The sequence below is a fragment of the Rhinoderma darwinii genome, unplaced genomic scaffold, assembly GCF_050947455.1.
Source record: "Rhinoderma darwinii isolate aRhiDar2 unplaced genomic scaffold, aRhiDar2.hap1 Scaffold_848, whole genome shotgun sequence".
Lineage (NCBI taxonomy): Eukaryota > Metazoa > Chordata > Amphibia > Anura > Rhinodermatidae > Rhinoderma > Rhinoderma darwinii.
The window spans coordinates 43,563-70,174 of record NW_027464417.1 but is presented as its reverse complement, the minus strand read 5'-3'; the positions used below and the strand labels follow the sequence as shown (position 1 = coordinate 70,174).

At 47.4% G+C, this 26,612-nt stretch overlaps 18 non-coding genes across 18 annotated transcripts; all 18 read left to right on the top strand.

The window, feature by feature from the left end:
- Positions 1 to 172: 172 nt before the first annotated feature.
- LOC142731683 (U2 spliceosomal RNA) lies at positions 173 to 364 on the top strand. The gene has a single exon (XR_012879106.1). It is a non-coding gene; the product is annotated as a U2 spliceosomal RNA (small nuclear RNA).
- A 1,340-nt stretch (positions 365 to 1,704) lies between these two features.
- On the top strand, positions 1,705 to 1,894 carry LOC142731681 (U2 spliceosomal RNA). Its single transcript, XR_012879104.1, has one exon. It is a non-coding gene; the product is annotated as a U2 spliceosomal RNA (small nuclear RNA).
- A 1,344-nt stretch (positions 1,895 to 3,238) lies between these two features.
- On the top strand, positions 3,239 to 3,429 carry LOC142731680 (U2 spliceosomal RNA). The gene has a single exon (XR_012879103.1). It is a non-coding gene; the product is annotated as a U2 spliceosomal RNA (small nuclear RNA).
- A 1,343-nt stretch (positions 3,430 to 4,772) lies between these two features.
- On the top strand, positions 4,773 to 4,963 carry LOC142731679 (U2 spliceosomal RNA). The gene has a single exon (XR_012879102.1). It is a non-coding gene; the product is annotated as a U2 spliceosomal RNA (small nuclear RNA).
- A 1,350-nt stretch (positions 4,964 to 6,313) lies between these two features.
- On the top strand, positions 6,314 to 6,504 carry LOC142731678 (U2 spliceosomal RNA). Its single transcript, XR_012879101.1, has one exon. It is a non-coding gene; the product is annotated as a U2 spliceosomal RNA (small nuclear RNA).
- A 1,340-nt stretch (positions 6,505 to 7,844) lies between these two features.
- LOC142731677 (U2 spliceosomal RNA) lies at positions 7,845 to 8,035 on the top strand. The gene has a single exon (XR_012879100.1). It is a non-coding gene; the product is annotated as a U2 spliceosomal RNA (small nuclear RNA).
- Positions 8,036 to 9,378: 1,343 nt separating this feature from the next.
- LOC142731675 (U2 spliceosomal RNA) lies at positions 9,379 to 9,569 on the top strand. Its single transcript, XR_012879099.1, has one exon. It is a non-coding gene; the product is annotated as a U2 spliceosomal RNA (small nuclear RNA).
- A 1,353-nt stretch (positions 9,570 to 10,922) lies between these two features.
- LOC142731674 (U2 spliceosomal RNA) lies at positions 10,923 to 11,113 on the top strand. Its single transcript, XR_012879098.1, has one exon. It is a non-coding gene; the product is annotated as a U2 spliceosomal RNA (small nuclear RNA).
- A 1,343-nt stretch (positions 11,114 to 12,456) lies between these two features.
- Positions 12,457 to 12,647, top strand: LOC142731673 (U2 spliceosomal RNA). The gene has a single exon (XR_012879097.1). It is a non-coding gene; the product is annotated as a U2 spliceosomal RNA (small nuclear RNA).
- Positions 12,648 to 13,987: 1,340 nt separating this feature from the next.
- LOC142731672 (U2 spliceosomal RNA) lies at positions 13,988 to 14,178 on the top strand. Its single transcript, XR_012879096.1, has one exon. It is a non-coding gene; the product is annotated as a U2 spliceosomal RNA (small nuclear RNA).
- Positions 14,179 to 15,515: 1,337 nt separating this feature from the next.
- Positions 15,516 to 15,706, top strand: LOC142731671 (U2 spliceosomal RNA). The gene has a single exon (XR_012879095.1). It is a non-coding gene; the product is annotated as a U2 spliceosomal RNA (small nuclear RNA).
- Positions 15,707 to 17,045: 1,339 nt separating this feature from the next.
- LOC142731669 (U2 spliceosomal RNA) lies at positions 17,046 to 17,236 on the top strand. The gene has a single exon (XR_012879093.1). It is a non-coding gene; the product is annotated as a U2 spliceosomal RNA (small nuclear RNA).
- A 1,339-nt stretch (positions 17,237 to 18,575) lies between these two features.
- On the top strand, positions 18,576 to 18,766 carry LOC142731668 (U2 spliceosomal RNA). Its single transcript, XR_012879092.1, has one exon. It is a non-coding gene; the product is annotated as a U2 spliceosomal RNA (small nuclear RNA).
- A 1,341-nt stretch (positions 18,767 to 20,107) lies between these two features.
- Positions 20,108 to 20,298, top strand: LOC142731667 (U2 spliceosomal RNA). The gene has a single exon (XR_012879091.1). It is a non-coding gene; the product is annotated as a U2 spliceosomal RNA (small nuclear RNA).
- A 1,348-nt stretch (positions 20,299 to 21,646) lies between these two features.
- Positions 21,647 to 21,837, top strand: LOC142731666 (U2 spliceosomal RNA). The gene has a single exon (XR_012879090.1). It is a non-coding gene; the product is annotated as a U2 spliceosomal RNA (small nuclear RNA).
- A 1,341-nt stretch (positions 21,838 to 23,178) lies between these two features.
- Positions 23,179 to 23,369, top strand: LOC142731664 (U2 spliceosomal RNA). The gene has a single exon (XR_012879089.1). It is a non-coding gene; the product is annotated as a U2 spliceosomal RNA (small nuclear RNA).
- A 1,343-nt stretch (positions 23,370 to 24,712) lies between these two features.
- Positions 24,713 to 24,903, top strand: LOC142731663 (U2 spliceosomal RNA). The gene has a single exon (XR_012879088.1). It is a non-coding gene; the product is annotated as a U2 spliceosomal RNA (small nuclear RNA).
- A 1,341-nt stretch (positions 24,904 to 26,244) lies between these two features.
- LOC142731662 (U2 spliceosomal RNA) lies at positions 26,245 to 26,435 on the top strand. Its single transcript, XR_012879087.1, has one exon. It is a non-coding gene; the product is annotated as a U2 spliceosomal RNA (small nuclear RNA).
- The last annotated feature ends 177 nt before the right edge of the window (positions 26,436 to 26,612 follow it).

Sequence of the window (26,612 nt, the reverse complement as noted above, 5' to 3'; positions counted from 1 at the left end):
TTTTATGCCCTGTATAAATTTTATCCTGCTATTGTTCTGTACTTTTATTATAACATCTGTATTAATGGTCTTATTATTATTACTTTTGTATTCATTTAAATGTATGAATATTCATGTATTATGCTGTTGATTTTATCTTGTGGTTTCAATTTTAAAAAAAAGTCTGTAAAATATATTATTTTTGCCAATAAAAAACTTTGTTGAAACCTTATCTGTTCTTATCAGTTTAATATCTGATACGTCCCCTATCTGGGGACCATATATTAAATGGATTTTTAGAACAGGGAGATGGAAATAGAGCTTGCTCTGTCCACTCCACGCATTGACCTGGTATTGCAGTATTTCCAGGACCGGTGCACCCTTCCCTTATGTGTTGACTAAAATCAGATTCCAAAAGTGCTATTTGTGTTTGCTATTGTTTTTGTCTTTCTGATGGGATCTCCCCTTTTAATCCCATTATTTCAACACCTGTTGGACAATGCATTTGTACAGTCATGTGTGATAATGAGCTCATTTATTAAATGCAATTAATTAATACATTGCCACCTCTTGTTGTGTGTGTGTGTGTGTGTGTGTGTGTGTGTGTGTGTGTGTGTGTGTGTGTGTGTGTGTGTGTGTGTGTGTCTTCTGTGTTTCTGTGTTTCCGGCATTTCACATTGGAACAGCTCATTCACCTTCCTTGTCTTCTCTCCGCCCTCCCTTTTAGGTAGGTTAAAGAGCTGCACCTGAGCCAGCCACTGATTGATTGATGCAGCACCACAGTCAAATAGTGGAGTGGAGTAGGGGGAACAGCAAACAGCCATTAAAGCAGCCCGCCCGCCACAATGGACCTACCTGTGTACACTAGATGGATGTGATGGAATGTACTGTCGTCCCTACATTTCCAAGAAGAAGTAAGAATTGCAGTTGCAACAAACCCTTGCTTGCCTACAAAGAGAGCAGCAATTTGGATTTGTTACTATGTTACCTGGAAGAATAACAAACTGTGCAAGGATGGAGGTTGTAGGAGCAAAGAGAAGTTGTCTGTAAAGTTGGTGGATGCCTATTTTCCATTTTGCAGTCCCTTGTCTCCCTCTTGTGGCCTCCTGGAGGCAAATAAATGTGCAAAAAAAAGACAGCCTGGCGGCCGGCTGTTGCAGTGTTGCCCTCTCAGGCAACACTGAGTGACTGACTGAGCCGCACCGTCTTATATAAAGTTCAGACGGAACTTTGCACGTGTCATAGTGGAGCCCTCAGGATTCCAGAGCCAGCTTTCTGACATCATAATGGGGCCTGCCTCAGAGATAGATAAAAGCCTGGGCCCAGGCAGTGTTGGTCAGTGCTGCTCAGCAGGCAGCACTGGACTGGACTGGACTGGATTACAGCTGATACAAGGTGTGAAGGAACAAGGGGTGGCTGTGGGCATGCACTTGCTGCCGCTGCCAGTGTTTATCTGCATGGCAGGAGGGCATTTGGGCGTTGCCAGGAAGGCGTTTTTATGTAGATTCCTCCTCTTTCAGCACTGCATTGTGGTGCAAGCAAAAGAAGCAAATCCTGTGTAGCTTCCTCTCCGGCCTTTATTCACCTCCCTCCCGCTTAGTAGCTGTAAATGTGTGTGAGCCTGCAGGGCCCCATGGAATTGCCTAGGAGTAGGCTGAATCAATCGCTGCAAGGGGTGAACAGCAGTATGGGACAGGCTCGGGCAAGGCAAGGGCCGCTCGGGTTATCGCTTCTCGGCCTTTTGGCTAAGATCAAGTGTAGTATCTGTTCTTATCAGTTTAATATCTGATACGTCCCCTATCTGGGGACCATATATTAAATGGATTTTTAGAACAGGGAGATGGAAATAGAGCTTGCTCTGTCCACTCCACGCATTGACCTGGTATTGCAGTATTTCCAGGACGGTGCACCCTTCCCTTATGTGTTGACTAAAATCAGATTCCAAAAGTGCTATTTGTGTTTGCTATTGTTTTTGTCTTTCTGATGGGATCTCCCCTTTTAATCCCATTATTTCAACACCTGTTGGACAATGCATTTGTACAGTCATGTGTGATAATGAGCTCATTTATTAAATGCAATTAATTAATACATTGCCACCTCTTGTTGTGTGTGTGTGTGTGTGTGTGTGTGTGTGTGTGTGTGTGTGTGTGTGTGTGTGTGTGTGTGTGTGTGTGTGTGTCTTCTGTGTTTCTGTGTTTCCGGCATTTCACATTGGAACAGCTCATTCACCTTCCTTGTCTTCTCTCCGCCCTCCCTTTTAGGTAGGTTAAAGAGCTGCACCTGAGCCAGCCACTGATTGATTGATGCAGCACCACAGTCAAATAGTGGAGTGGAGTAGGGGGAACAGCAAACAGCCATTAAAGCAGCCCGCCCGCCACAATGGACCTACCTGTGTACACTAGATGGATGTGATGGAATGTACTGTCGTCCCTACATTTCCAAGAAGAAGTAAGAATTGCAGTTGCAACAAACCCTTGCTTGCCTACAAAGAGAGCAGCAATTTGGATTTGTTACTATGTTACCTGGAAGAATAACAAACTGTGCAAGGATGGAGGTTGTAGGAGCAAAGAGAAGTTGTCTGTAAAGTTGGTGGATGCCTATTTTCCATTTTGCAGTCCCTTGTCTCCCTCTTGTGGCCTCCTGGAGGCAAATAAATGTGCAAAAAAAAGACAGCCTGGCGGCCGGCTGTTGCAGTGTTGCCCTCTCAGGCAACACTGAGTGACTGACTGAGCCGCACCGTCTTATATAAAGTTCAGACGGAACTTTGCACGTGTCATAGTGGAGCCCTCAGGATTCCAGAGCCAGCTTTCTGACATCATAATGGGGCCTGCCTCAGAGATAGATAAAAGCCTGGGCCCAGGCAGTGTTGGTCAGTGCTGCTCAGCAGGCAGCACTGGACTGGACTGGACTGGATTACAGCTGATACAAGGTGTGAAGGAACAAGGGGTGGCTGTGGGCATGCACTTGCTGCCGCTGCCAGTGTTTATCTGCATGGCAGGAGGGCATTTGGGCGTTGCCAGGAAGGCGTTTTTATGTAGATTCCTCCTCTTTCAGCACTGCATTGTGGTGCAAGCAAAAGAAGCAAATCCTGTGTAGCTTCCTCTCCGGCCTTTATTCACCTCCCTCCCGCTTAGTAGCTGTAAATGTGTGTGAGCCTGCAGGGCCCCATGGAATTGCCTAGGAGTAGGCTGAATCAATCGCTGCAAGGGGTGAACAGCAGTATGGGACAGGCTCGGGCAAGGCAAGGGCCGCTCGGGTTATCGCTTCTCGGCCTTTTGGCTAAGATCAAGTGTAGTATCTGTTCTTATCAGTTTAATATCTGATACGTCCCCTATCTGGGGACCATATATTAAATGGATTTTTAGAACAGGGAGATGGAAATAGAGCTTGCTCTGTCCACTCCACGCATTGACCTGGTATTGCAGTATTTCCAGGACCGGTGCACCCTTCCCTTATGTGTTGACTAAAATCAGATTCCAAAAGTGCTATTTGTGTTTGCTATTGTTTTTGTCTTTCTGATGGGATCTCCCCTTTTAATCCCATTATTTCAACACCTGTTGGACAATGCATTTGTACAGTCATGTGTGATAATGAGCTCATTTATTAAATGCAATTAATTAATACATTGCCACCTCTTGTTGTGTGTGTGTGTGTGTGTGTGTGTGTGTGTGTGTGTGTGTGTGTGTGTGTGTGTGTGTGTGTGTGTGTGTGTGTCTTCTGTGTTTCTGTGTTTCCGGCATTTCACATTGGAACAGCTCATTCACCTTCCTTGTCTTCTCTCCGCCCTCCCTTTTAGGTAGGTTAAAGAGCTGCACCTGAGCCAGCCACTGATTGATTGATGCAGCACCACAGTCAAATAGTGGAGTGGAGTAGGGGGAACAGCAAACAGCCATTAAAGCAGCCCGCCCGCCACAATGGACCTACCTGTGTACACTAGATGGATGTGATGGAATGTACTGTCGTCCCTACATTTCCAAGAAGAAGTAAGAATTGCAGTTGCAACAAACCCTTGCTTGCCTACAAAGAGAGCAGCAATTTGGATTTGTTACTATGTTACCTGGAAGAATAACAAACTGTGCAAGGATGGAGGTTGTAGGAGCAAAGAGAAGTTGTCTGTAAAGTTGGTGGATGCCTATTTTCCATTTTGCAGTCCCTTGTCTCCCTCTTGTGGCCTCCTGGAGGCAAATAAATGTGCAAAAAAAAGACAGCCTGGCGGCCGGCTGTTGCAGTGTTGCCCTCTCAGGCAACACTGAGTGACTGACTGAGCCGCACCGTCTTATATAAAGTTCAGACGGAACTTTGCACGTGTCATAGTGGAGCCCTCAGGATTCCAGAGCCAGCTTTCTGACATCATAATGGGGCCTGCTCAGAGATAGATAAAAGCCTGGGCCCAGGCAGTGTTGGTCAGTGCTGCTCAGCAGGCAGCACTGGACTGGACTGGACTGGATTACAGCTGATACAAGGTGTGAAGGAACAAGGGGTGGCTGTGGGCATGCACTTGCTGCCGCTGCCAGTGTTTATCTGCATGGCAGGAGGGCATTTGGGCGTTGCCAGGAAGGCGTTTTTATGTAGATTCCTCCTCTTTCAGCACTGCATTGTGGTGCAAGCAAAAGAAGCAAATCCTGTGTAGCTTCCTCTCCGGCCTTTATTCACCTCCCTCCCGCTTAGTAGCTGTAAATGTGTGTGAGCCTGCAGGGCCCCATGGAATTGCCTAGGAGTAGGCTGAATCAATCGCTGCAAGGGGTGAACAGCAGTATGGGACAGGCTCGGGCAAGGCAAGGGCCGCTCGGGTTATCGCTTCTCGGCCTTTTGGCTAAGATCAAGTGTAGTATCTGTTCTTATCAGTTTAATATCTGATACGTCCCCTATCTGGGGACCATATATTAAATGGATTTTTAGAACAGGGAGATGGAAATAGAGCTTGCTCTGTCCACTCCACGCATTGACCTGGTATTGCAGTATTTCCAGGACCGGTGCACCCTTCCCTTATGTGTTGACTAAAATCAGATTCCAAAAGTGCTATTTGTGTTTGCTATTGTTTTTGTCTTTCTGATGGGATCTCCCCTTTTAATCCCATTATTTCAACACCTGTTGGACAATGCATTTGTACAGTCATGTGTGATAATGAGCTCATTTATTAAATGCAATTAATTAATACATTGCCACCTCTTGTTGTGTGTGTGTGTGTGTGTGTGTGTGTGTGTGTGTGTGTGTGTGTGTGTGTGTGTGTGTGTGTGTGTGTGTGTGTGTGTGTCTTCTGTGTTTCTGTGTTTCCGGCATTTCACATTGGAACAGCTCATTCACCTTCCTTGTCTTCTCTCCGCCCTCCCTTTTAGGTAGGTTAAAGAGCTGCACCTGAGCCAGCCACTGATTGATTGATGCAGCACCACAGTCAAATAGTGGAGTGGAGTAGGGGGAACAGCAAACAGCCATTAAAGCAGCCCGCCCGCCACAATGGACCTACCTGTGTACACTAGATGGATGTGATGGAATGTACTGTCGTCCCTACATTTCCAAGAAGAAGTAAGAATTGCAGTTGCAACAAACCCTTGCTTGCCTACAAAGAGAGCAGCAATTTGGATTTGTTACTATGTTACCTGGAAGAATAACAAACTGTGCAAGGATGGAGGTTGTAGGAGCAAAGAGAAGTTGTCTGTAAAGTTGGTGGATGCCTATTTTCCATTTTGCAGTCCCTTGTCTCCCTCTTGTGGCCTCCTGGAGGCAAATAAATGTGCAAAAAAAAGACAGCCTGGCGGCCGGCTGTTGCAGTGTTGCCCTCTCAGGCAACACTGAGTGACTGACTGAGCCGCACCGTCTTATATAAAGTTCAGACGGAACTTTGCACGTGTCATAGTGGAGCCCTCAGGATTCCAGAGCCAGCTTTCTGACATCATAATGGGGCCTGCCTCAGAGATAGATAAAAGCCTGGGCCCAGGCAGTGTTGGTCAGTGCTGCTCAGCAGGCAGCACTGGACTGGACTGGACTGGATTACAGCTGATACAAGGTGTGAAGGAACAAGGGGTGGCTGTGGGCATGCACTTGCTGCCGCTGCCAGTGTTTATCTGCATGGCAGGAGGGCATTTGGGCGTTGCCAGGAAGGCGTTTTTATGTAGATTCCTCCTCTTTCAGCACTGCATTGTGGTGCAAGCAAAAGAAGCAAATCCTGTGTAGCTTCCTCTCCGGCCTTTATTCACCTCCCTCCCGCTTAGTAGCTGTAAATGTGTGTGAGCCTGCAGGGCCCCATGGAATTGCCTAGGAGTAGGCTGAATCAATCGCTGCAAGGGGTGAACAGCAGTATGGGACAGGCTCGGGCAAGGCAAGGGCCGCTCGGGTTATCGCTTCTCGGCCTTTTGGCTAAGATCAAGTGTAGTATCTGTTCTTATCAGTTTAATATCTGATACGTCCCCTATCTGGGGACCATATATTAAATGGATTTTTAGAACAGGGAGATGGAAATAGAGCTTGCTCTGTCCACTCCACGCATTGACCTGGTATTGCAGTATTTCCAGGACCGGTGCACCCTTCCCTTATGTGTTGACTAAAATCAGATTCCAAAAGTGCTATTTGTGTTTGCTATTGTTTTTGTCTTTCTGATGGGATCTCCCCTTTTAATCCCATTATTTCAACACCTGTTGGACAATGCATTTGTACAGTCATGTGTGATAATGAGCTCATTTATTAAATGCAATTAATTAATACATTGCCACCTCTTGTTGTGTGTGTGTGTGTGTGTGTGTGTGTGTGTGTGTGTGTGTGTGTGTGTGTGTGTGTGTGTGTGTGTGTGTCTTCTGTGTTTCTGTGTTTCCGGCATTTCACATTGGAACAGCTCATTCACCTTCCTTGTCTTCTCTCCGCCCTCCCTTTTAGGTAGGTTAAAGAGCTGCACCTGAGCCAGCCACTGATTGATTGATGCAGCACCACAGTCAAATAGTGGAGTGGAGTAGGGGGAACAGCAAACAGCCATTAAAGCAGCCCGCCCGCCACAATGGACCTACCTGTGTACACTAGATGGATGTGATGGAATGTACTGTCGTCCCTACATTTCCAAGAAGAAGTAAGAATTGCAGTTGCAACAAACCCTTGCTTGCCTACAAAGAGAGCAGCAATTTGGATTTGTTACTATGTTACCTGGAAGAATAACAAACTGTGCAAGGATGGAGGTTGTAGGAGCAAAGAGAAGTTGTCTGTAAAGTTGGTGGATGCCTATTTTCCATTTTGCAGTCCCTTGTCTCCCTCTTGTGGCCTCCTGGAGGCAAATAAATGTGCAAAAAAAAGACAGCCTGGCGGCCGGCTGTTGCAGTGTTGCCCTCTCAGGCAACACTGAGTGACTGACTGAGCCGCACCGTCTTATATAAAGTTCAGACGGAACTTTGCACGTGTCATAGTGGAGCCCTCAGGATTCCAGAGCCAGCTTTCTGACATCATAATGGGGCCTGCCTCAGAGATAGATAAAAGCCTGGGCCCAGGCAGTGTTGGTCAGTGCTGCTCAGCAGGCAGCACTGGACTGGACTGGACTGGATTACAGCTGATACAAGGTGTGAAGGAACAAGGGGTGGCTGTGGGCATGCACTTGCTGCCGCTGCCAGTGTTTATCTGCATGGCAGGAGGGCATTTGGGCGTTGCCAGGAAGGCGTTTTTATGTAGATTCCTCCTCTTTCAGCACTGCATTGTGGTGCAAGCAAAAGAAGCAAATCCTGTGTAGCTTCCTCTCCGGCCTTTATTCACCTCCCTCCCGCTTAGTAGCTGTAAATGTGTGTGAGCCTGCAGGGCCCCATGGAATTGCCTAGGAGTAGGCTGAATCAATCGCTGCAAGGGGTGAACAGCAGTATGGGACAGGCTCGGGCAAGGCAAGGGCCGCTCGGGTTATCGCTTCTCGGCCTTTTGGCTAAGATCAAGTGTAGTATCTGTTCTTATCAGTTTAATATCTGATACGTCCCCTATCTGGGGACCATATATTAAATGGATTTTTAGAACAGGGAGATGGAAATAGAGCTTGCTCTGTCCACTCCACGCATTGACCTGGTATTGCAGTATTTCCAGGACCGGTGCACCCTTCCCTTATGTGTTGACTAAAATCAGATTCCAAAAGTGCTATTTGTGTTTGCTATTGTTTTTGTCTTTCTGATGGGATCTCCCCTTTTAATCCCATTATTTCAACACCTGTTGGACAATGCATTTGTACAGTCATGTGTGATAATGAGCTCATTTATTAAATGCAATTAATTAATACATTGCCACCTCTTGTTGTGTGTGTGTGTGTGTGTGTGTGTGTGTGTGTGTGTGTGTGTGTGTGTGTGTGTGTGTGTGTGTGTGTGTGTGTCTTCTGTGTTTCTGTGTTTCCGGCATTTCACATTGGAACAGCTCATTCACCTTCCTTGTCTTCTCTCCGCCCTCCTTTTAGGTAGGTTAAAGAGCTGCACCTGAGCCAGCCACTGATTGATTGATGCAGCACCACAGTCAAATAGTGGAGTGGAGTAGGGGGAACAGCAAACAGCCATTAAAGCAGCCCGCCCGCCACAATGGACCTACCTGTGTACACTAGATGGATGTGATGGAATGTACTGTCGTCCCTACATTTCCAAGAAGAAGTAAGAATTGCAGTTGCAACAAACCCTTGCTTGCCTACAAAGAGAGCAGCAATTTGGATTTGTTACTATGTTACCTGGAAGAATAACAAACTGTGCAAGGATGGAGGTTGTAGGAGCAAAGAGAAGTTGTCTGTAAAGTTGGTGGATGCCTATTTTCCATTTTGCAGTCCCTTGTCTCCCTCTTGTGGCCTCCTGGAGGCAAATAAATGTGCAAAAAAAAGACAGCCTGGCGGCCGGCTGTTGCAGTGTTGCCCTCTCAGGCAACACTGAGTGACTGACTGAGCCGCACCGTCTTATATAAAGTTCAGACGGAACTTTGCACGTGTCATAGTGGAGCCCTCAGGATTCCAGAGCCAGCTTTCTGACATCATAATGGGGCCTGCCTCAGAGATAGATAAAAGCCTGGGCCCAGGCAGTGTTGGTCAGTGCTGCTCAGCAGGCAGCACTGGACTGGACTGGACTGGATTACAGCTGATACAAGGTGTGAAGGAACAAGGGGTGGCTGTGGGCATGCACTTGCTGCCGCTGCCAGTGTTTATCTGCATGGCAGGAGGGCATTTGGGCGTTGCCAGGAAGGCGTTTTTATGTAGATTCCTCCTCTTTCAGCACTGCATTGTGGTGCAAGCAAAAGAAGCAAATCCTGTGTAGCTTCCTCTCCGGCCTTTATTCACCTCCCTCCCGCTTAGTAGCTGTAAATGTGTGTGAGCCTGCAGGGCCCCATGGAATTGCCTAGGAGTAGGCTGAATCAATCGCTGCAAGGGGTGAACAGCAGTATGGGACAGGCTCGGGCAAGGCAAGGGCCGCTCGGGTTATCGCTTCTCGGCCTTTTGGCTAAGATCAAGTGTAGTATCTGTTCTTATCAGTTTAATATCTGATACGTCCCCTATCTGGGGACCATATATTAAATGGATTTTTAGAACAGGGAGATGGAAATAGAGCTTGCTCTGTCCACTCCACGCATTGACCTGGTATTGCAGTATTTCCAGGACCGGTGCACCCTTCCCTTATGTGTTGACTAAAATCAGATTCCAAAAGTGCTATTTGTGTTTGCTATTGTTTTTGTCTTTCTGATGGGATCTCCCCTTTTAATCCCATTATTTCAACACCTGTTGGACAATGCATTTGTACAGTCATGTGTGATAATGAGCTCATTTATTAAATGCAATTAATTAATACATTGCCACCTCTTGTTGTGTGTGTGTGTGTGTGTGTGTGTGTGTGTGTGTGTGTGTGTGTGTGTGTGTGTGTGTGTGTGTGTGTGTGTGTGTGTGTGTCTTCTGTGTTTCTGTGTTTCCGGCATTTCACATTGGAACAGCTCATTCACCTTCCTTGTCTTCTCTCCGCCCTCCCTTTTAGGTAGGTTAAAGAGCTGCACCTGAGCCAGCCACTGATTGATTGATGCAGCACCACAGTCAAATAGTGGAGTGGAGTAGGGGGAACAGCAAACAGCCATTAAAGCAGCCCGCCCGCCACAATGGACCTACCTGTGTACACTAGATGGATGTGATGGAATGTACTGTCGTCCCTACATTTCCAAGAAGAAGTAAGAATTGCAGTTGCAACAAACCCTTGCTTGCCTACAAAGAGAGCAGCAATTTGGATTTGTTACTATGTTACCTGGAAGAATAACAAACTGTGCAAGGATGGAGGTTGTAGGAGCAAAGAGAAGTTGTCTGTAAAGTTGGTGGATGCCTATTTTCCATTTTGCAGTCCCTTGTCTCCCTCTTGTGGCCTCCTGGAGGCAAATAAATGTGCAAAAAAAAGACAGCCTGGCGGCCGGCTGTTGCAGTGTTGCCCTCTCAGGCAACACTGAGTGACTGACTGAGCCGCACCGTCTTATATAAAGTTCAGACGGAACTTTGCACGTGTCATAGTGGAGCCCTCAGGATTCCAGAGCCAGCTTTCTGACATCATAATGGGGCCTGCCTCAGAGATAGATAAAAGCCTGGGCCCAGGCAGTGTTGGTCAGTGCTGCTCAGCAGGCAGCACTGGAACTGGACTGGACTGGATTACAGCTGATACAAGGTGTGAAGGAACAAGGGGTGGCTGTGGGCATGCACTTGCTGCCGCTGCCAGTGTTTATCTGCATGGCAGGAGGGCATTTGGGCGTTGCCAGGAAGGCGTTTTTATGTAGATTCCTCCTCTTTCAGCACTGCATTGTGGTGCAAGCAAAAGAAGCAAATCCTGTGTAGCTTCCTCTCCGGCCTTTATTCACCTCCCTCCCGCTTAGTAGCTGTAAATGTGTGTGAGCCTGCAGGGCCCCATGGAATTGCCTAGGAGTAGGCTGAATCAATCGCTGCAAGGGGTGAACAGCAGTATGGGACAGGCTCGGGCAAGGCAAGGGCCGCTCGGGTTATCGCTTCTCGGCCTTTTGGCTAAGATCAAGTGTAGTATCTGTTCTTATCAGTTTAATATCTGATACGTCCCCTATCTGGGGACCATATATTAAATGGATTTTTAGAACAGGGAGATGGAAATAGAGCTTGCTCTGTCCACTCCACGCATTGACCTGGTATTGCAGTATTTCCAGGACCGGTGCACCCTTCCCTTATGTGTTGACTAAAATCAGATTCCAAAAGTGCTATTTGTGTTTGCTATTGTTTTTGTCTTTCTGATGGGATCTCCCCTTTTAATCCCATTATTTCAACACCTGTTGGACAATGCATTTGTACAGTCATGTGTGATAATGAGCTCATTTATTAAATGCAATTAATTAATACATTGCCACCTCTTGTTGTGTGTGTGTGTGTGTGTGTGTGTGTGTGTGTGTGTGTGTGTGTGTGTGTGTGTGTGTGTGTGTGTGTGTGTCTTCTGTGTTTCTGTGTTTCCGGCATTTCACATTGGAACAGCTCATTCACCTTCCTTGTCTTCTCTCCGCCCTCCCTTTTAGGTAGGTTAAAGAGCTGCACCTGAGCCAGCCACTGATTGATTGATGCAGCACCACAGTCAAATAGTGGAGTGGAGTAGGGGGAACAGCAAACAGCCATTAAAGCAGCCCGCCCGCCACAAATGGACCTACCTGTGTACACTAGATGGATGTGATGGAATGTACTGTCGTCCCTACATTTCCAAGAAGAAGTAAGAATTGCAGTTGCAACAAACCCTTGCTTGCCTACAAAGAGAGCAGCAATTTGGATTTGTTACTATGTTACCTGGAAGAATAACAAACTGTGCAAGGATGGAGGTTGTAGGAGCAAAGAGAAGTTGTCTGTAAAGTTGGTGGATGCCTATTTTCCATTTTGCAGTCCCTTGTCTCCCTCTTGTGGCCTCCTGGAGGCAAATAAATGTGCAAAAAAAAGACAGCCTGGCGGCCGGCTGTTGCAGTGTTGCCCTCTCAGGCAACACTGAGTGACTGACTGAGCCGCACCGTCTTATATAAAGTTCAGACGGAACTTTGCACGTGTCATAGTGGAGCCCTCAGGATTCCAGAGCCAGCTTTCTGACATCATAATGGGGCCTGCCTCAGAGATAGATAAAAGCCTGGGCCCAGGCAGTGTTGGTCAGTGCTGCTCAGCAGGCAGCACTGGACTGGACTGGACTGGATTAAAGCTGATACAAGGTGTGAAGGAACAAGGGGTGGCTGTGGGCATGCACTTGCTGCCGCTGCCAGTGTTTATCTGCATGGCAGGAGGGCATTTGGGCGTTGCCAGGAAGGCGTTTTTATGTAGATTCCTCCTCTTTCAGCACTGCATTGTGGTGCAAGCAAAAGAAGCAAATCCTGTGTAGCTTCCTCTCCGGCCTTTATTCACCTCCCTCCCGCTTAGTAGCTGTAAATGTGTGTGAGCCTGCAGGGCCCCATGGAATTGCCTAGGAGTAGGCTGAATCAATCGCTGCAAGGGGTGAACAGCAGTATGGGACAGGCTCGGGCAAGGCAAGGGCCGCTCGGGTTATCGCTTCTCGGCCTTTTGGCTAAGATCAAGTGTAGTATCTGTTCTTATCAGTTTAATATCTGATACGTCCCCTATCTGGGGACCATATATTAAATGGATTTTTAGAACAGGGAGATGGAAATAGAGCTTGCTCTGTCCACTCCACGCATTGACCTGGTATTGCAGTATTTCCAGGACCGGTGCACCCTTCCCTTATGTGTTGACTAAAATCAGATTCCAAAAGTGCTATTTGTGTTTGCTATTGTTTTTGTCTTTCTGATGGGATCTCCCCTTTTAATCCCATTATTTCAACACCTGTTGGACAATGCATTTGTACAGTCATGTGTGATAATGAGCTCATTTATTAAATGCAATTAATTAATACATTGCCACCTCTTGTTGTGTGTGTGTGTGTGTGTGTGTGTGTGTGTGTGTGTGTGTGTGTGTGTGTGTGTGTGTGTGTGTGTGTGTGTGTGTGTGTCTTCTGTGTTTCTGTGTTTCCGGCATTTCACATTGGAACAGCTCATTCACCTTCCTTGTCTTCTCTCCGCCCTCCCTTTTAGGTAGGTTAAAGAGCTGCACCTGAGCCAGCCACTGATTGATTGATGCAGCACCACAGTCAAATAGTGGAGTGGAGTAGGGGAACAGCAAACAGCCATTAAAGCAGCCCGCCCGCCACAATGGACCTACCTGTGTACACTAGATGGATGTGATGGAATGTACTGTCGTCCCTACATTTCCAAGAAGAAGTAAGAATTGCAGTTGCAACAAACCCTTGCTTGCCTACAAAGAGAGCAGCAATTTGGATTTGTTACTATGTTACCTGGAAGAATAACAAACTGTGCAAGGATGGAGGTTGTAGGAGCAAAGAGAAGTTGTCTGTAAAGTTGGTGGATGCCTATTTTCCATTTTGCAGTCCCTTGTCTCCCTCTTGTGGCCTCCTGGAGGCAAATAAATGTGCAAAAAAAAGACAGCCTGGCGGCCGGCTGTTGCAGTGTTGCCCTCTCAGGCAACACTGAGTGACTGACTGAGCCGCACCGTCTTATATAAAGTTCAGACGGAACTTTGCACGTGTCATAGTGGAGCCCTCAGGATTCCAGAGCCAGCTTTCTGACATCATAATGGGGCCTGCCTCAGAGATAAAAGCCTGGGCCCAGGCAGTGTTGGTCAGTGCTGCTCAGCAGGCAGCACCGGACTGGACTGGATTAAAGCTGATACAAGGTGTGAAGGAACAAGGGGTGGCTGTGGGCATGCACTTGCTGCCGCTGCCAGTGTTTATCTGCATGGCAGGAGGGCATTTGGGCGTTGCCAGGAAGGCGTTTTTATGTAGATTCCTCCTCTTTCAGCACTGCATTGTGGTGCAAGCAAAAGAAGCAAATCCTGTGTAGCTTCCTCTCCGGCCTTTATTCACCTCCCTCCCGCTTAGTAGCTGTAAATGTGTGTGAGCCTGCTGGGCCCCATGGAATTGCCTAGGAGTAGGCTGAATCAATCGCTGCAAGGGGTGAACAGCAGTATGGGACAGGCTCGGGCAAGGCAAGGGCCGCTCGGGTTATCGCTTCTCGGCCTTTTGGCTAAGATCAAGTGTAGTATCTGTTCTTATCAGTTTAATATCTGATACGTCCCCTATCTGGGGACCATATATTAAATGGATTTTTAGAACAGGGAGATGGAAATAGAGCTTGCTCTGTCCACTCCACGCATTGACCTGGTATTGCAGTATTTCCAGGACCGGTGCACCCTTCCCTTATGTGTTGACTAAAATCAGATTCCAAAAGTGCTATTTGTGTTTGCTATTGTTTTTGTCTTTCTGATGGGATCTCCCCTTTTAATCCCATTATTTCAACACCTGTTGGACAATGCATTTGTACAGTCATGTGTGATAATGAGCTCATTTATTAAATGCAATTAATTAATACATTGCCACCTCTTGTTGTGTGTGTGTGTGTGTGTGTGTGTGTGTGTGTGTGTGTGTGTGTGTGTGTGTGTGTGTGTGTGTGTGTGTGTGTGTCTTCTGTGTTTCTGTGTTTCCGGCATTTCACATTGGAACAGCTCATTCACCTTCCTTGTCTTCTCTCCGCCCTCCCTTTTAGGTAGGTTAAAGAGCTGCACCTGAGCCAGCCACTGATTGATTGATGCAGCACCACAGTCAAATAGTGGAGTGGAGTAGGGGGAACAGCAAACAGCCATTAAAGCAGCCCGCCCGCCACAATGGACCTACCTGTGTACACTAGATGGATGTGATGGAATGTACTGTCGTCCCTACATTTCCAAGAAGAAGTAAGAATTGCAGTTGCAACAAACCCTTGCTTGCCTACAAAGAGAGCAGCAATTTGGATTTGTTACTATGTTACCTGGAAGAATAACAAACTGTGCAAGGATGGAGGTTGTAGGAGCAAAGAGAAGTTGTCTGTAAAGTTGGTGGATGCCTATTTTCCATTTTGCAGTCCCTTGTCTCCCTCTTGTGGCCTCCTGGAGGCAAATAAATGTGCAAAAAAAAGACAGCCTGGCGGCCGGCTGTTGCAGTGTTGCCCTCTCAGGCAACACTGAGTGACTGACTGAGCCGCACCGTCTTATATAAAGTTCAGACGGAACTTTGCACGTGTCATAGTGGAGCCCTCAGGATTCCAGAGCCAGCTTTCTGACATCATAATGGGGCCTGCCTCAGAGATAAAAGCCTGGGCCCAGGCAGTGTTGGTCAGTGCTGCTCAGCAGGCAGCACCGGACTGGACTGGATTAAAGCTGATACAAGGTGTGAAGGAACAAGGGGTGGCTGTGGGCATGCACTTGCTGCCGCTGCCAGTGTTTATCTGCATGGCAGGAGGGCATTTGGGCGTTGCCAGGAAGGCGTTTTTATGTAGATTCCTCCTCTTTCAGCACTGCATTGTGGTGCAAGCAAAAGAAGCAAATCCTGTGTAGCTTCCTCTCCGGCCTTTATTCACCTCCCTCCCGCTTAGTAGCTGTAAATGTGTGTGAGCCTGCAGGGCCCCATGGAATTGCCTAGGAGTAGGCTGAATCAATCGCTGCAAGGGGTGAACAGCAGTATGGGACAGGCTCGGGCAAGGCAAGGGCCGCTCGGGTTATCGCTTCTCGGCCTTTTGGCTAAGATCAAGTGTAGTATCTGTTCTTATCAGTTTAATATCTGATACGTCCCCTATCTGGGGACCATATATTAAATGGATTTTTAGAACAGGGAGATGGAAATAGAGCTTGCTCTGTCCACTCCACGCATTGACCTGGTATTGCAGTATTTCCAGGACCGGTGCACCCTTCCCTTATGTGTTGACTAAAATCAGATTCCAAAAGTGCTATTTGTGTTTGCTATTGTTTTTGTCTTTCTGATGGGATCTCCCCTTTTAATCCCATTATTTCAACACCTGTTGGACAATGCATTTGTACAGTCATGTGTGATAATGAGCTCATTTATTAAATGCAATTAATTAATACATTGCCACCTCTTGTTGTGTGTGTGTGTGTGTGTGTGTGTGTGTGTGTGTGTGTGTGTGTGTGTGTGTGTGTGTGTGTGTGTGTGTGTGTGTGTGTCTTCTGTGTTCTGTGTTTCCGGCATTTCACATTGGAACAGCTCATTCACCTTCCTTGTCTTCTCTCCGCCCTCCCTTTTAGGTAGGTTAAAGAGCTGCACCTGAGCCAGCCACTGATTGATTGATGCAGCACCACAGTCAAATAGTGGAGTGGAGTAGGGGGAACAGCAAACAGCCATTAAAGCAGCCCGCCCGCCACAATGGACCTACCTGTGTACACTAGATGGATGTGATGGAATGTACTGTCGTCCCTACATTTCCAAGAAGAAGTAAGAATTGCAGTTGCAACAAACCCTTGCTTGCCTACAAAGAGAGCAGCAATTTGGATTTGTTACTATGTTACCTGGAAGAATAACAAACTGTGCAAGGATGGAGGTTGTAGGAGCAAAGAGAAGTTGTCTGTAAAGTTGGTGGATGCCTATTTTCCATTTTGCAGTCCCTTGTCTCCCTCTTGTGGCCTCCTGGAGGCAAATAAATGTGCAAAAAAAAGACAGCCTGGCGGCCGGCTGTTGCAGTGTTGCCCTCTCAGGCAACACTGAGTGACTGACTGAGCCGCACCGTCTTATATAAAGTTCAGACGGAACTTTGCACGTGTCATAGTGGAGCCCTCAGGATTCCAGAGCCAGCTTTCTGACATCATAATGGGGCCTGCCTCAGAGATAAAGCCTGGGCCCAGGCAGTGTTGGTCAGTGCTGCTCAGCAGGCAGCACCGGACTGGACTGGATTAAAGCTGATACAAGGTGTGAAGGAACAAGGGGTGGCTGTGGGCATGCACTTGCTGCCGCTGCCAGTGTTTATCTGCATGGCAGGAGGGCATTTGGGCGTTGCCAGGAAGGCGTTTTTATGTAGATTCCTCCTCTTTCAGCACTGCATTGTGGTGCAAGCAAAAGAAGCAAATCCTGTGTAGCTTCCTCTCCGGCCTTTATTCACCTCCCTCCCGCTTAGTAGCTGTAAATGTGTGTGAGCCTGCAGGGCCCCATGGAATTGCCTAGGAGTAGGCTGAATCAATCGCTGCAAGGGGTGAACAGCAGTATGGGACAGGCTCGGGCAAGGCAAGGGCCGCTCGGGTTATCGCTTCTCGGCCTTTTGGCTAAGATCAAGTGTAGTATCTGTTCTTATCAGTTTAATATCTGATACGTCCCCTATCTGGGGACCATATATTAAATGGATTTTTAGAACAGGGAGATGGAAATAGAGCTTGCTCTGTCCACTCCACGCATTGACCTGGTATTGCAGTATTTCCAGGACCGGTGCACCCTTCCCTTATGTGTTGACTAAAATCAGATTCCAAAAGTGCTATTTGTGTTTGCTATTGTTTTTGTCTTTCTGATGGGATCTCCCCTTTTAATCCCATTATTTCAACACCTGTTGGACAATGCATTTGTACAGTCATGTGTGATAATGAGCTCATTTATTAAATGCAATTAATTAATACATTGCCACCTCTTGTTGTGTGTGTGTGTGTGTGTGTGTGTGTGTGTGTGTGTGTGTGTGTGTGTGTGTGTGTGTGTGTGTGTGTGTGTGTGTGTCTTCTGTGTTTCTGTGTTTCCGGCATTTCACATTGGAACAGCTCATTCACCTTCCTTGTCTTCTCTCCGCCCTCCCTTTTAGGTAGGTTAAAGAGCTGCACCTGAGCCAGCCACTGATTGATTGATGCAGCACCACAGTCAAATAGTGGAGTGGAGTAGGGGGAACAGCAAACAGCCATTAAAGCAGCCCGCCCGCCACAATGGACCTACCTGTGTACACTAGATGGATGTGATGGAATGTACTGTCGTCCCTACATTTCCAAGAAGAAGTAAGAATTGCAGTTGCAACAAACCCTTGCTTGCCTACAAAGAGAGCAGCAATTTGGATTTGTTACTATGTTACCTGGAAGAATAACAAACTGTGCAAGGATGGAGGTTGTAGGAGCAAAGAGAAGTTGTCTGTAAAGTTGGTGGATGCCTATTTTCCATTTTGCAGTCCCTTGTCTCCCTCTTGTGGCCTCCTGGAGGCAAATAAATGTGCAAAAAAAAGACAGCCTGGCGGCCGGCTGTTGCAGTGTTGCCCTCTCAGGCAACACTGAGTGACTGACTGAGCCGCACCGTCTTATATAAAGTTCAGACGGAACTTTGCACGTGTCATAGTGGAGCCCTCAGGATTCCAGAGCCAGCTTTCTGACATCATAATGGGGCCTGCCTCAGAGATAAAAGCCTGGGCCCAGGCAGTGTTGGTCAGTGCTGCTCAGCAGGCAGCACCGGACTGGACTGGATTAAAGCTGATACAAGGTGTGAAGGAACAAGGGGTGGCTGTGGGCATGCACTTGCTGCCGCTGCCAGTGTTTATCTGCATGGCAGGAGGGCATTTGGGCGTTGCCAGGAAGGCGTTTTTATGTAGATTCCTCCTCTTTCAGCACTGCATTGTGGTGCAAGCAAAAGAAGCAAATCCTGTGTAGCTTCCTCTCCGGCCTTTATTCACCTCCCTCCCGCTTAGTAGCTGTAAATGTGTGTGAGCCTGCAGGGCCCCATGGAATTGCCTAGGAGTAGGCTGAATCAATCGCTGCAAGGGGTGAACAGCAGTATGGGACAGGCTCGGGCAAGGCAAGGGCCGCTCGGGTTATCGCTTCTCGGCCTTTTGGCTAAGATCAAGTGTAGTATCTGTTCTTATCAGTTTAATATCTGATACGTCCCCTATCTGGGGACCATATATTAAATGGATTTTTAGAACAGGGAGATGGAAATAGAGCTTGCTCTGTCCACTCCACGCATTGACCTGGTATTGCAGTATTTCCAGGACCGGTGCACCCTTCCCTTATGTGTTGACTAAAATCAGATTCCAAAAGTGCTATTTGTGTTTGCTATTGTTTTTGTCTTTCTGATGGGATCTCCCCTTTTAATCCCATTATTTCAACACCTGTTGGACAATGCATTTGTACAGTCATGTGTGATAATGAGCTCATTTATTAAATGCAATTAATTAATACATTGCCACCTCTTGTTGTGTGTGTGTGTGTGTGTGTGTGTGTGTGTGTGTGTGTGTGTGTGTGTGTGTGTGTGTGTGTGTGTGTGTGTGTGTGTGTCTTCTGTGTTTCTGTGTTTCCGGCATTTCACATTGGAACAGCTCATTCACCTTCCTTGTCTTCTCTCCGCCCTCCCTTTTAGGTAGGTTAAAGAGCTGCACCTGAGCCAGCCACTGATTGATTGATGCAGCACCACAGTCAAATAGTGGAGTGGAGTAGGGGGAACAGCAAACAGCCATTAAAGCAGCCCGCCCGCCACAATGGACCTACCTGTGTACACTAGATGGATGTGATGGAATGTACTGTCGTCCCTACATTTCCAAGAAGAAGTAAGAATTGCAGTTGCAACAAACCCTTGCTTGCCTACAAAGAGAGCAGCAATTTGGATTTGTTACTATGTTACCTGGAAGAATAACAAACTGTGCAAGGATGGAGGTTGTAGGAGCAAAGAGAAGTTGTCTGTAAAGTTGGTGGATGCCTATTTTCCATTTTGCAGTCCCTTGTCTCCCTCTTGTGGCCTCCTGGAGGCAAATAAATGTGCAAAAAAAAGACAGCCTGGCGGCCGGCTGTTGCAGTGTTGCCCTCTCAGGCAACACTGAGTGACTGACTGAGCCGCACCGTCTTATATAAAGTTCAGACGGAACTTTGCACGTGTCATAGTGGAGCCCTCAGGATTCCAGAGCCAGCTTTCTGACATCATAATGGGGCCTGCCTCAGAGATAAAAGCCTGGGCCCAGGCAGTGTTGGTCAGTGCTGCTCAGCAGGCAGCACCGGACTGGACTGGATTAAAGCTGATACAAGGTGTGAAGGAACAAGGGGTGGCTGTGGGCATGCACTTGCTGCCGCTGCCAGTGTTTATCTGCATGGCAGGAGGGCATTTGGGCGTTGCCAGGAAGGCGTTTTTATGTAGATTCCTCCTCTTTCAGCACTGCATTGTGGTGCAAGCAAAAGAAGCAAATCCTGTGTAGCTTCCTCTCCGGCCTTTATTCACCTCCCTCCCGCTTAGTAGCTGTAAATGTGTGTGAGCCTGCAGGGCCCCATGGAATTGCCTAGGAGTAGGCTGAATCAATCGCTGCAAGGGGTGAACAGCAGTATGGGACAGGCTCGGGCAAGGCAAGGGCCGCTCGGGTTATCGCTTCTCGGCCTTTTGGCTAAGATCAAGTGTAGTATCTGTTCTTATCAGTTTAATATCTGATACGTCCCCTATCTGGGGACCATATATTAAATGGATTTTTAGAACAGGGAGATGGAAATAGAGCTTGCTCTGTCCACTCCACGCATTGACCTGGTATTGCAGTATTTCCAGGACCGGTGCACCCTTCCCTTATGTGTTGACTAAAATCAGATTCCAAAAGTGCTATTTGTGTTTGCTATTGTTTTTGTCTTTCTGATGGGATCTCCCCTTTTAATCCCATTATTTCAACACCTGTTGGACAATGCATTTGTACAGTCATGTGTGATAATGAGCTCATTTATTAAATGCAATTAATTAATACATTGCCACCTCTTGTTGTGTGTGTGTGTGTGTGTGTGTGTGTGTGTGTGTGTGTGTGTGTGTGTGTGTGTGTGTGTGTGTGTGTGTGTGTGTGTGTGTGTGTGTCTTCTGTGTTTCTGTGTTTCCGGCATTTCACATTGGAACAGCTCATTCACCTTCCTTGTCTTCTCTCCGCCCTCCCTTTTAGGTAGGTTAAAGAGCTGCACCTGAGCCAGCCACTGATTGATTGATGCAGCACCACAGTCAAATAGTGGAGTGGAGTAGGGGGAACAGCAAACAGCCATTAAAGCAGCCCGCCCGCCACAATGGACCTACCTGTGTACACTAGATGGATGTGATGGAATGTACTGTCGTCCCTACATTTCCAAGAAGAAGTAAGAATTGCAGTTGCAACAAACCCTTGCTTGCCTACAAAGAGAGCAGCAATTTGGATTTGTACTATGTTACCTGGAAGAATAACAAACTGTGCAAGGATGGAGGTTGTAGGAGCAAAGAGAAGTTGTCTGTAAAGTTGGTGGATGCCTATTTTCCATTTTGCAGTCCCTTGTCTCCCTCTTGTGGCCTCCTGGAGGCAAATAAATGTGCAAAAAAAAGACAGCCTGGCGGCCGGCTGTTGCAGTGTTGCCCTCTCAGGCAACACTGAGTGACTGACTGAGCCGCACCGTCTTATATAAAGTTCAGACGGAACTTTGCACGTGTCATAGTGGAGCCCTCAGGATTCCAGAGCCAGCTTTCTGACATCATAATGGGGCCTGCCTCAGAGATAAAAGCCTGGGCCCAGGCAGTGTTGGTCAGTGCTGCTCAGCAGGCAGCACCGGACTGGACTGGATTAAAGCTGATACAAGGTGTGAAGGAACAAGGGGTGGCTGTGGGCATGCACTTGCTGCCGCTGCCAGTGTTTATCTGCATGGCAGGAGGGCATTTGGGCGTTGCCAGGAAGGCGTTTTTATGTAGATTCCTCCTCTTTCAGCACTGCATTGTGGTGCAAGCAAAAGAAGCAAATCCTGTGTAGCTTCCTCTCCGGCCTTTATTCACCTCCCTCCCGCTTAGTAGCTGTAAATGTGTGTGAGCCTGCAGGGCCCCATGGAATTGCCTAGGAGTAGGCTGAATCAATCGCTGCAAGGGGTGAACAGCAGTATGGGACAGGCTCGGGCAAGGCAAGGGCCGCTCGGGTTATCGCTTCTCGGCCTTTTGGCTAAGATCAAGTGTAGTATCTGTTCTTATCAGTTTAATATCTGATACGTCCCCTATCTGGGGACCATATATTAAATGGATTTTTAGAACAGGGAGATGGAAATAGAGCTTGCTCTGTCCACTCCACGCATTGACCTGGTATTGCAGTATTTCCAGGACCGGTGCACCCTTCCCTTATGTGTTGACTAAAATCAGATTCCAAAAGTGCTATTTGTGTTTGCTATTGTTTTTGTCTTTCTGATGGGATCTCCCCTTTTAATCCCATTATTTCAACACCTGTTGGACAATGCATTTGTACAGTCATGTGTGATAATGAGCTCATTTATTAAATGCAATTAATTAATACATTGCCACCTCTTGTTGTGTGTGTGTGTGTGTGTGTGTGTGTGTGTGTGTGTGTGTGTGTGTGTGTGTGTGTGTGTGTGTGTGTGTGTGTGTGTGTCTTCTGTGTTTCTGTGTTTCCGGCATTTCACATTGGAACAGCTCATTCACCTTCCTTGTCTTCTCTCCGCCCTCCCTTTTAGGTAGGTTAAAGAGCTGCACCTGAGCCAGCCACTGATTGATTGATGCAGCACCACAGTCAAATAGTGGAGTGGAGTAGGGGGAACAGCAAACAGCCATTAAAGCAGCCCGCCCGCCACAATGGACCTACCTGTGTACACTAGATGGATGTGATGGAATGTACTGTCGTCCCTACATTTCCAAGAAGAAGTAAGAATTGCAGTTGCAACAAACCCTTGCTTGCCTACAAAGAGAGCAGCAATTTGGATTTGTTACTATGTTACCTGGAAGAATAACAAACTGTGCAAGGATGGAGGTTGTAGGAGCAAAGAGAAGTTGTCTGTAAAGTTGGTGGATGCCTATTTTCCATTTTGCAGTCCCTTGTCTCCCTCTTGTGGCCTCCTGGAGGCAAATAAATGTGCAAAAAAAAGACAGCCTGGCGGCCGGCTGTTGCAGTGTTGCCCTCTCAGGCAACACTGAGTGACTGACTGAGCCGCACCGTCTTATATAAAGTTCAGACGGAACTTTGCACGTGTCATAGTGGAGCCCTCAGGATTCCAGAGCCAGCTTTCTGACATCATAATGGGGCCTGCCTCAGAGATAAAAGCCTGGGCCCAGGCAGTGTTGGTCAGTGCTGCTCAGCAGGCAGCACCGGACTGGACTGGATTAAAGCTGATACAAGGTGTGAAGGAACAAGGGGTGGCTGTGGGCATGCACTTGCTGCCGCTGCCAGTGTTTATCTGCATGGCAGGAGGGCATTTGGGCGTTGCCAGGAAGGCGTTTTTATGTAGATTCCTCCTCTTTCAGCACTGCATTGTGGTGCAAGCAAAAGAAGCAAATCCTGTGTAGCTTCCTCTCCGGCCTTTATTCACCTCCCTCCCGCTTAGTAGCTGTAAATGTGTGTGAGCCTGCAGGGCCCCATGGAATTGCCTAGGAGTAGGCTGAATCAATCGCTGCAAGGGGTGAACAGCAGTATGGGACAGGCTCGGGCAAGGCAAGGGCCGCTCGGGTTATCGCTTCTCGGCCTTTTGGCTAAGATCAAGTGTAGTATCTGTTCTTATCAGTTTAATATCTGATACGTCCCCTATCTGGGGACCATATATTAAATGGATTTTTAGAACAGGGAGATGGAAATAGAGCTTGCTCTGTCCACTCCACGCATTGACCTGGTATTGCAGTATTTCCAGGACCGGTGCACCCTTCCCTTATGTGTTGACTAAAATCAGATTCCAAAAGTGCTATTTGTGTTTGCTATTGTTTTTGTCTTTCTGATGGGATCTCCCCTTTTAATCCCATTATTTCAACACCTGTTGGACAATGCATTTGTACAGTCATGTGTGATAATGAGCTCATTTATTAAATGCAATTAATTAATACATTGCCACCTCTTGTTGTGTGTGTGTGTGTGTGTGTGTGTGTGTGTGTGTGTGTGTGTGTGTGTGTGTGTGTGTGTGTGTGTGTGTGTGTGTGTGTGTCTTCTGTGTTTCTGTGTTTCCGGCATTTCACATTGGAACAGCTCATTCACCTTCCTTGTCTTCTCTCCGCCCTCCCTTTTAGGTAGGTTAAAGAGCTGCACCTGAGCCAGCCACTGATTGATTGATGCAGCACCACAGTCAAATAGTGGAGTGGAGTAGGGGGAACAGCAAACAGCCATTAAAGCAGCCCGCCCGCCACAATGGACCTACCTGTGTACACTAGATGGATGTGATGGAATGTACTGTCGTCCCTACATTTCCAAGAAGAAGTAAGAATTGCAGTTGCAACAAACCCTTGCTTGCCTACAAAGAGAGCAGCAATTTGGATTTGTTACTATGTTACCTGGAAGAATAACAAACTGTGCAAGGATGGAGGTTGTAGGAGCAAAGAGAAGTTGTCTGTAAAGTTGGTGGATGCCTATTTTCCATTTTGCAGTCCCTTGTCTCCCTCTTGTGGCCTCCTGGAGGCAAATAAATGTGCAAAAAAAAGACAGCCTGGCGGCCGGCTGTTGCAGTGTTGCCCTCTCAGGCAACACTGAGTGACTGACTGAGCCGCACCGTCTTATATAAAGTTCAGACGGAACTTTGCACGTGTCATAGTGGAGCCCTCAGGATTCCAGAGCCAGCTTTCTGACATCATAATGGGGCCTGCCTCAGAGATAAAAGCCTGGGCCCAGGCAGTGTTGGTCAGTGCTGCTCAGCAGGCAGCACCGGACTGGACTGGATTAAAGCTGATACAAGGTGTGAAGGAACAAGGGGTGGCTGTGGGCATGCACTTGCTGCCGCTGCCAGTGTTTATCTGCATGGCAGGAGGGCATTTGGGCGTTGCCAGGAAGGCGTTTTTATGTAGATTCCTCCTCTTTCAGCACTGCATTGTGGTGCAAGCAAAAGAAGCAAATCCTGTGTAGCTTCCTCTCCGGCCTTTATTCACCTCCCTCCCGCTTAGTAGCTGTAAATGTGTGTGAGCCTGCAGGGCCCCATGGAATTGCCTAGGAGTAGGCTGAATCAATCGCTGCAAGGGGTGAACAGCAGTATGGGACAGGCTCGGGCAAGGCAAGGGCCGCTCGGGTTATCGCTTCTCGGCCTTTTGGCTAAGATCAAGTGTAGTATCTGTTCTTATCAGTTTAATATCTGATACGTCCCCTATCTGGGGACCATATATTAAATGGATTTTTAGAACAGGGAGATGGAAATAGAGCTTGCTCTGTCCACTCCACGCATTGACCTGGTATTGCAGTATTTCCAGGACCGGTGCACCCTTCCCTTATGTGTTGACTAAAATCAGATTCCAAAAGTGCTATTTGTGTTTGCTATTGTTTTTGTCTTTCTGATGGGATCTCCCCTTTTAATCCCATTATTTCAACACCTGTTGGACAATGCATTTGTACAGTCATGTGTGATAATGAGCTCATTTATTAAATGCAATTAATTAATACATTGCCACCTCTTGTTGTGTGTGTGTGTGTGTGTGTGTGTGTGTGTGTGTGTGTGTGTGTGTGTGTGTGTGTGTGTGTGTGTGTGTGTGTGTGTGTCTTCTGTGTTTCTGTGTTTCCGGCATTTCACATTGGAACAGCTCATTCACCTTCCTTGTCTTCTCTCCGCCCTCCCTTTTAGGTAGGTTAAAGAGCTGCACCTGAGCCAGCCACTGATTGATTGATGCAGCACCACAGTCAAATAGTGGAGTGGAGTAGGGGGAACAGCAAACAGCCATTAAAGCAGCCCGCCCGCCACAATGGACCTACCTGTGTACACTAGATGGATGTGATGGAATGTACTGTCGTCCCTACATTTCCAAGAAGAAGTAAGAATTGCAGTTGCAACAAACCCTTGCTTGCCTACAAAGAGAGCAGCAATTTGGATTTGTTACTATGTTACCTGGAAGAATAACAAACTGTGCAAGGATGGAGGTTGTAGGAGCAAAGAGAAGTTGTCTGTAAAGTTGGTGGATGCCTATTTTCCATTTTGCAGTCCCTTGTCTCCCTCTTGTGGCCTCCTGGAGGCAAATAAATGTGCAAAAAAAAGACAGCCTGGCGGCCGGCTGTTGCAGTGTTGCCCTCTCAGGCAACACTGAGTGACTGACTGAGCCGCACCGTCTTATATAAAGTTCAGACGGAACTTTGCACGTGTCATAGTGGAGCCCTCAGGATTCCAGAGCCAGCTTTCTGACATCATAATGGGGCCTGCCTCAGAGATAAAAGCCTGGGCCCAGGCAGTGTTGGTCAGTGCTGCTCAGCAGGCAGCACCGGACTGGACTGGATTAAAGCTGATACAAGGTGTGAAGGAACAAGGGGTGGCTGTGGGCATGCACTTGCTGCCGCTGCCAGTGTTTATCTGCATGGCAGGAGGGCATTTGGGCGTTGCCAGGAAGGCGTTTTTATGTAGATTCCTCCTCTTTCAGCACTGCATTGTGGTGCAAGCAAAAGAAGCAAATCCTGTGTAGCTTCCTCTCCGGCCTTTATTCACCTCCCTCCCGCTTAGTAGCTGTAAATGTGTGTGAGCCTGCAGGGCCCCATGGAATTGCCTAGGAGTAGGCTGAATCAATCGCTGCAAGGGGTGAACAGCAGTATGGGACAGGCTCGGGCAAGGCAAGGGCCGCTCGGGTTATCGCTTCTCGGCCTTTTGGCTAAGATCAAGTGTAGTATCTGTTCTTATCAGTTTAATATCTGATACGTCCCCTATCTGGGGACCATATATTAAATGGATTTTTAGAACAGGGAGATGGAAATAGAGCTTGCTCTGTCCACTCCACGCATTGACCTGGTATTGCAGTATTTCCAGGACCGGTGCACCCTTCCCTTATGTGTTGACTAAAATCAGATTCCAAAAGTGCTATTTGTGTTTGCTATTGTTTTTGTCTTTCTGATGGGATCTCCCCTTTTAATCCCATTATTTCAACACCTGTTGGACAATGCATTTGTACAGTCATGTGTGATAATGAGCTCATTTATTAAATGCAATTAATTAATACATT